Source organism: Nymphaea colorata, chromosome 9 (genome assembly GCF_008831285.2).
Source record: "Nymphaea colorata isolate Beijing-Zhang1983 chromosome 9, ASM883128v2, whole genome shotgun sequence".
Classification (NCBI taxonomy): Eukaryota; Viridiplantae; Streptophyta; class Magnoliopsida; order Nymphaeales; family Nymphaeaceae; genus Nymphaea; species Nymphaea colorata.
The window spans coordinates 9,069,263-9,078,684 of record NC_045146.1 but is presented as its reverse complement, the minus strand read 5'-3'; positions in this window follow the sequence as shown (position 1 = coordinate 9,078,684).

Here is a 9,422-nt window from a genome sequence, read left to right as displayed (position 1 = left end):
AGCCATTATGTTCTAGAAAACAAAATATAGAATACCAAACTTTGTTTTTGGCAATTCCTCCTTGAGTTCTAGTTGTAGCAGGGTGGCACAACTCGCAACAAGGAAGCCCGTAACATGAGAGCAAGTTGTAGATGTTCTACCGCATGTTCTTTAGCAGTTGCAGGAAACTTTCCAGCGACAAGCAGCCCTTCAAAAATTCGTAGCTCCTCAAAAAATCATGAAATTTTGCAGGCAGAATCCTCAGATGTAGACGGTTCTAACGAGCCCTTGCTCGACCTCTGTTGTCGTCGGAGTTGACAACGCCGGCCAAAATCGTGGCCGGGTTCTGCGGACAATACTCTGTTCTGCGAGTTTCCAGCGATAAGCAGTCCTTCAAAAATTGGTAGCTCCTCAACGCCTACTCCAATAATCCTAAAATTTTGTAGGGAGAATCCTCAGATGTAGACGATTCTAACAAGCCCTTCCTCAACCTCTGCCGTCACCGAAGCTGACAACGTCGTCCAAAATCGTGGCCGGGTTCTGGCGGACAGCACTCTATTCTGCGACTTTCTAGCGACAGGCGGTCCTTCAGAAATTCATAGCTCCTCAATGCCTACTCCAAAAATCCTGAAATTTTGTAGGGAGAATCCTCAGATGTAGATGATTCTAACGAGCCCTTGCTGAACCTCAGTTATCGTCGGAGCTGACAACGCTAGCCAAAATTGTGGCCGGGTTTTGGCAGACAACACTTTGTTCTTTGTTTCCTTCAGTTTAAACTGCATTCGATAATACGTAGTTTGGCTCTGATACCATCATAAAAATAGAGTAATTGTGAAAGAAACAAAGACAAATTTAACGTGGTTCGGTCTTGAATGACCTACGTCCACGATAACTCTCTCACTCTAACTTTCTTTGATATCATCGTTAGAGAGTGGTTCCATTGAATAACTTGTCAATGAGAGTTACATTTAGGATCCACATTTGGTGGATCTTTTACAGACGATAATGGTAAAGGATCTTGTCCTTTACTTTTGTTCTTATCTCTTTCTTTTATTAGCTGATCACGTGTATCATCAAGCTTATCGCACGATCTTCCTTCCATGATTTCCAATTCTTCTTGCCTTTTATATTTATCAATTACATTCTTAACCAATCCTCTATTAGGGAGGAAAGCAACCTGGTTACTATCAATGATCCTGTTCAGGATGGATTTCAAACGCTCAACAATCAGCTTAGAGATAATTTTTTATATGGAGTTGCACAAAGCAATTGGTCTCAAGTCAGTCACCAACTTGGAGTTCTCAGTGCTACGTACCAGTTCCCCAATGAGCAAGAAGTTAGAAACAACCTCAATGATATCATGCCCAAGAGTGGCCCAATGGCCCAGATAGAACCCCTGGGAAGCCATCTGGGCCCGGGGTGCTGGAGCGATTAACAGAAAAAACAATACCTGAAAAGAGCTGAATTCTCGTCTTTTGTAACAAGAAGACCTTCGGCATCGGCAAGGAGTACTGGCAAATCACCAGAACCTTCTGTAACACCCAAGAGTTGCTGGAAAAAATCCGCACAAATGGAGGTGATAGTGTCTGGGTCACTGCCTTGCATGTTGCCATGGTTGATGCTTGAGATGTGATTCTTAGTTCTTATGCTCTTTACCACTGCTTGGAAATAAGAGGTATTTCTATCCCCTTCAGTGAGCCATTTCACTTTAGCCCATTATGTCCATAGATGTTCCTCATTAACCAAAGCTTGCACCAGCTCTTGCTTTAGCAGCCTTTCATATTGCACGTCAGTGTGGATCACTGCCTCCATGCGAGTTTGGACCTCATTCAGTTCCTTCAATAGACCTGCAAACTTCCTTGAGGCATCTCCAAGCTTGAATTTTATTCCACCTCGATAATGCCCTACGAACATTCTCTAGCCTTTTAAGAATTCAGATCATTGGGCAGATTATTTCTTTCTGTTGCCAACACGTTTTGGCCATCTCTGTGAATCTGTTCTTCTTCCCCAAAAATCGCAGTACCTGAAACATTTGGTTCTAGTTTTTAATTTCTTACTGACAACATTGCAGCTTCAGTTTTAGGTCAGTTTCCTGTAGGAGCAGCAGTAAAGGGGAAACATTTTATCTCACTTAGCTATGTTATTTTCTAGGGTTTCCTGACAATAAGTTAGCTGCAAATATAAAGTCAATACACTCATGGGTATCCCTACTATCGTGTGATATGAATGAAATGAGGTTAGGGGGTGTGTTAATGATGCGGACTGGTTCGCCCCGTCGTAGTGGGGATTTGTTCCTTTCCCGTACCTTGGGGAATAATGTTTCTACCTATCAAATGCTGCTGTAACGATCGCCTAGTGAAGTTTTCTAGTTGCATCGGTCATTGCCCATGGTGATGCTTGCCACTCTCTTCCTAACATCCGCTTAAAAAAAAATGACTCCAATGGCAGCAACACTGCGTTCAACTTCAAGTATGTTATTTTTTTGGGGTTACAAATGGTAACAAACACAGCACCCAAATTAAAAGATTACCATGGATCCACCATTGGTTCACTTTGGTGCAGGTGCATAACCAATGAAACGAAGAATTTAATAATCCCTTGATTATTTATTTATGACCATTATACTCTCTCTCTCTCTCTCTCGCACGTGCAGGCACACAAAGAGCATCAGAAGGCTGATTCCACTCTCTAACGAAATTAAAAGGGAATAGGAAGACAAAACAACTTCAGCGTCAGACTATCAAGGTTGCAGTGCTTCAAGGCCAGCCTCAATCTATTAAAACAAAAAGTATTCAACACTGTTAATAGAGGCGTACGCCTCAACACGTGAGGCCCTCACTGCACTTCATTTAGTAGAACGCCTCAAGGCGGATAGGTGAAGCGCGCATGGCCTGAAGCGTGCGCCTCATGCCCATTTGTGAAGCATACCTGGCGCTCAGGCCTCAGTTTTTTTTTTTTTTGAAAAAAAAAATTCCAATAAATTGAAAACAGTTTCTACACCATCAAGAGACAAGTCTTCATTCGAACTTGGCTTAAATGCCAATTCTTGCACAAAGGCACTGTACTGACTAGCTGGTTCATTCCTTTATTTGCCACTCATAATAAAAGCCAGACTTATAATCTAAAACAACAAAAATTGTTACAATAGATATGACGGTATAGAAAATGTCGGCATTGGTTAATGATTTCCCGTCCTGATCCCCATATCCTGAAGCTCTTTGCCTGAAATTATTTATATACCACAGGTACACAAGTGTGCAACAGGCAAAAGGGAAAAAGTAAACTATCCTGGCCCTCATTTTTTAGATCACCAAAAAATTCCACTCCACCAAGATTCATCAACAATGTCAACCTTCGTCAAGAGACCCACAAATGTGCAATGATCCTGATCCTGAAAGTACCCAAAAGGATCGCAAGCTAAAAAAAGGCCCCAAATCGATTAAGGATAACCAACCTGGTACTGCTACGAGCCTGCTACTGTTGCTGCTGATAAAGAGGAAGTATACTTAGGCGAGTCGCTGCGAAAGAGGCGAGTGTAGCCTCCCCATAAGCCCTCGAGGTAGCGATGGATGTTAGTTGCTAGAACGTGGCTGTCGATCACAGTTGGATAACTTAGCAATAGTGAAACCCTCAAAAGCAAAAGTGCAAAACGAAGAGGTGTCCAGATGGAGGGAGAGAGAGGAGAGGAAACCAAGTCACCAAACGTGTGAGAAAACTTTACACCTGGTTAATAAAATTACCTGTTTCGAAAACAAGCTTGAAATTTGATATCAATTATTCTCCATGAAGTTAGTTTTCGCAAATTTCAAAAACCAGTATGCAGATTGGTTTTCTGCAGGTACAAAATTTATGGAAACTACCATTTTTATAAAATATAAAAGTCTGATTTTATTATGATAATATAATCATTTTTAGTCTCTAAAATGTTCTTAAGCGTAAAACGCCTTTTTCTCATATTTTTTATGTGTTATATGGAGTTATGGACTAGCGACACTATGTTTGTTTATTTTTAATATTATTATTTTTTAATGTTATTTATTTTATATTTTTTTGTCCAGAAACTTACCCTTCACAACGCGCGCGCCGCTTGCCTTCTCTTCGCCTCATAACATTGGTATTTACACCAAAATCAAGACAAAAAAGACGATTGCCAGCATAGCATGCTTAAGATATCTCCTCCCTCTAGGAGGACCTGCAATAGCGACAACGTAGACAACAATTTGGTGAGCACGGGTGACAAAGTAGAGTAATGACTCGTCTGCTTCAATACACCCACTCTTCTTGAACCAAAAGAGTGAAGCAAAAACAATGTGTTGTGTAGAGATTGCATGCTAACAAAGATAAGTGATGAGATAGCATGTGCGTCAGGTGTGAACATGCATTTTTCACTATGCTGCATAATTGCACTTTTTATGAACCTCATTGATCCACAAAACTAAGAAGAATTTGATGTTGGACTCCTGCAAAAATTAGAAATGAAAAGAGAAGGAAAAAACATACCTTCATAGCCACATGTTGAGTTTTTAAGTAGGGTATAAAGATTGGGAGCTACTTTGCTGTGGTCTTTCTTATAATATCATTGCCTACAAAATCATTGAACAAAAAATTCATATGGATCTCTGGAAGAACACTATTGAAGGAACTTCAACCTCAGTACTAAACTAGCTGATGAGAATAGTGAATGTTCACTGAAGAGATTTTGCCACATTACAACAGCAATATACTTAGCATACAAATGGTTGTAATATCCTGAAGAATGGTAATTATTTATTATTTTACTAAAAGAAAACACATATCAAAAAGATTTTATATATGTTGCTTACTAGCTCCATATTGTATAAGATGGCTAAGTCGAGTTTGTTGATGTGTCCTCAATACATGATCCCAACTACTATATTTGTTTTTGTTAGGTGTGCAACAACATCAATTGTGTTAGTGTTAGTTGATGATTGCTGAAAGGTGTTGATCCACTGTTCACCAAAATATCTGAAGAATAAACAGAAGAAGAATGATGCATATCAAACAAGTTCCACAGTAGAAAATTTAGCTAAAGCTGCAGCTTTGTTGCAACAACCAGTTTTTGGTATAATTTATTGAAGCAACCAACCTTTCATGAATTATTTCACCAGTGGCATAATGCCTCGCAAATTTTTTCAAGATGCAACAATTTGTGCAAAATACTATGATGCAAAAATCCCAAAATATGAATGAGTAGACAATTAAAAGATTTCACTATGAAAATCCCATTGAAGACAAACACATGCTAAAAAATGATGCTGTAAAAGAGTAAGTTACAATCGGTAACAAAATAAAATTAATATTCAAAATCAATACCCATACAAGAAGTCCAAATCATATGCCACTGCTTGAAGAAACAAACAAGCTCATGTAGAAGCATGCAGTAGAGAAGCATAAAAAGATCATGGGATGGAAGAATTTTAAAATTTTAACTCCCAAAGAAAAAAAAAGAAATATGAAAGTTGTGTGTTCTCTGCATGTAAAATCCAAAGCTTAGTTGATTGCACAAACTGTCGATAGAATCATCTTGATTCTAGAGGATGAGAATATGTTGACTAGTTTTAACTCACCAAAGGTAGAAATTTTAATGTACTGATGCTCATCTCCAGTCACAGTAGTAAGGGAAAATTTTGCATGCTATAATGGATCTTTAGATTATTTGTTTATCAAAATGAAGAAAATAAATAAGGATTAGCCTTTTTCCAAGTCAATATCTAGGTTGCATTATGCATGTCATGAGATCAAATGCATTCATATACACCAGCTTATCTACATTAGACTGCTATTTGATTGATACTCCCATCTCAAGTAACAAGATTTTCCCAGGTTATAAATTTCGAAGGAAAGAGATTGTTAGTAATGATTGTCTAAGAAAAGACAATAGACTTTTGTCTTTAGGGTGACAAGTTCCAACCTACTTATAACATGAAATGCTAAAACATTGTGATTGCTTATTGTTGACATGATTCTGATTTCAAGTTATTGTTCATATTTTCAGATCCAATTTAAAGTAAGTCAGTGATTATCATGCATTTATGAATGGATGCAGCTTTTGAAGGAGTTGATCAAACAGAAAGAGTATCACTAATAGATAACAAAAGTCACTAGACTATAGAAAAACAAAATTTGAGTAGTCAAGAATTTCTTGTCCTACAATACATTCTATAAACTAAACAAATTATTTCTGAGGAAAAGGGAATTGTCTCATGTCATCTGCATCTCAAACATTGACTGTAACAAGCACAAACACAATTTTAATGAAACAAAATCTAGTACTCACTTTAAAAGTGTGGAAGGTATTTTTTTTTTTTAAATCAAGAGCCATTCTAGTATAAGAAAAAAGTTGATAATTCTATAAAAAGCGTGAAACTTAGAAAAATTATTTCCTATGACATTATTTTTTGAAATTTAGTAAGAAATAGATGTTGTTACCATTCTTGGCAGGATAGAGAGAGAGCATCGCTAAACTCATGGAATAGAGTCTCTACTTTGCTATGAGTAAGATTAGAAGATGATGGCCCTGATCTTATAGAAAACTTGTAGACTGATACTACCCAAGAAAAAATCACTTGTTGTAGCTAAAGTGGAACTAGCTATAAATCCTCTCTATACATATGCAGATTCCAACTAGCCAATATGTTGAACAAGAAACATATTCTATACCACATTCTTATTTCTAATTTTTTGAAGATTCAGTAGCATTAAAAGTTTCACCGTTCTAATAGCCAATAAATGAAACAACCATGACAATGAGAACATTTTAGATGCTAACAATGTAATATCATTTCTAATACTTCCAGCAAAATGGCATACTTACTAAACGTTGGTAGTTTGTCTTGGAAAGTTTCCATTCACATTTTATAGGATAAAGAGAATAGGCTAGGAAATTGTTCTTTCAATGGTACAAGTCAAGATATATGAAACCTGAGTTGTCCTATAAATAAAATCATGCAAACATTTAAAGAACTCAAATAAACTTCTAAAAAAAAACAATTTAACGTGGTTCTTGACTAGAAACATATTTCACTGTCATCATAAAAAGATATTAACCATATAAAACTAATTGGAATGTTGATGTATCCTAATAAAAGCAAACACATTACAAATCATCAAAGTGATGGAGAGACGGTTTAACCAATGCTTGGGTGCCAAGATTCCCCTAGTGCAAGAGGAATATTGTAAAAGGTTGCACCAAATAATGACTCCACAAGAAATTTAAGGCCCTCGAGGCAATGCGATAATGGGAAATAAGATGCTACAACCTGCTGATAGAACATTAATAAACTATATCATGGAAAAAAATATCTACCTTGAGAAGTTACAATTAAATTGTACATAACCATTACAAACATCCATGCATGCACAAGTCTTGCAAATGGTTCTGTGAGAAAAAATTACTACTTCATCTCATGGTTGTGCATCTCTATAAAGTGCAGATTTGACTACATTTATGGTTTTCACCTCCTAAATTGAAGCTAATCACTCTTAGCACTCAAATTTTCAAGTTCTAGAATTGATAATATGAGCAATAAGTGCCCTATTTGCTTGATCCTTAACAATATTGCTTAGTTCAAGTAAGAATTCATTACAACATCTAGATTGTAATGCAAATTGTAAGTTGCAATGCAAATTCAACGTAAGACCAATACTCCATTATCTCCACAAACTTTGAAGTTTGAACCAAAACGACAAATGGACTGGAAAAAAGAATTTCACCAATCAGATACATTTCATAGGAAGCCAGAAACCACAAAATGATTATTCATAATTGGTTTGCAAATAAATGAAGAAAAATGGAAAATAGATGCCTCATTATTGCATCTCAAAAGAATGAAAATAACACAAAATGAATATAAATTTGCCTTTATATTATGCAGTCTAAGCAAAATGAATTGGCAAACACTTTGATATATCAAAAAAGTGTTTTTACTTACAAAGAAAACTAGGTGATAAATTACAAGTATGCATTCCAAACAATACATAAAATACATAAAATAGCATGCACGAGAGAGCCCTACCTGTGCAAGCCATGACAAGCTGCTATAAGGTTATCGAAGACTGCTCGATTTGCAAATGGAGCAGATTGTTTTGTAATATATGTTTGTTTCTTGTCTTGCATGTAACTCTCAGTTATTTATTGTGTGATTCCCATTGACATGTCTTCCTCTCCCCTCTTTCTCTTCTCATATGTACTATTATAATAGATATTTTGTACTAAGCACCAATTTGAGACAATATTCTCACCAATATGTGGCACCTCTCCCCCTCTCTCCATTATCTTGGTCTAATCAGTGTTCCAATTGGTATTTGGTTTTATTCTTAGCCCATTTTGATGTGATCTAATTAATCTAGCACATAATTGAAACACTCAATTGAACTCATCCCAAAATCTTGAAGTATAAGGTGGTCCCTTGTTCCAACTTTTTATTGGTACTTAGTAGTAATGTTATCTAATTTTGCGATCATTTTTCCCATTTTTTTCTCTCTTTTTCTCCTATAACACACACACACACACACACACACACACACACAAGCATGTGCATGGCATAGACCTTTAATTATTCAAGAACCATGCATCGGGACATAGAAAAAAAAGGACAAAAAGTGAAGGGCCTATAGGGTTGCCATAGACGTGTTACCGTAGTTATCATAAGCTCATGACACTTTTCCAGAATAGCAGAATCATGGAGAAACTAGTTTCTCATTTAATGAGAACATCACTTCATTTCTTACAAAATGATTTCCACTTCATAACTTATTCTTTCTCATATGCTATGTTACTACAATACTTTATATAATATTATGTTATTATAAATATAGAATTACTTTTTTTATGCTTTATGCATTCATTAATTGAATTACTTGTATTTTTTCCCATTTATATAATTGTTCTATGAACAATTATCTCTTCATGCTTTCCACCATTATTCTTTGGACTCAGTTCCACATTTGGAATTCCCTCATCCATTTTTGTACTATGAATGAATTATGGTGTACAGAGATGCAACCTTTTCTTGGGGATCTTCACTCTTGTCAAACAGGCCTCTAAGCCACTCCTTTGGGTAAACTTTTCACAATCGTCTCTCACCTATCCAGCTTAGTCAAAAGTAAGTCAAATCAACTCTAGACTGCGAGTTTGGATCATGCCTTTTCCCTTTGGAAACCAAACAACCCTTGGCATCTAACTTTATCTTTTGATTGGTCTCATGATCAATTTATCATGCATTTTGACAAGGTCTTCCATGAGAAAGATGTTTCAAAGAATATAAACTTGCTTAAGCATAATTGTTTTTTAGTTTTACCAAATCAAAGTTATCCATAATTTGTTCTCACTTGTGGATGGATACATATTGAAGATAGAGGGCAGCTGCATGGCAATGGCCTCCTCATTATCTTATTGCTTTATCAATTTTCTTGCTTTATGT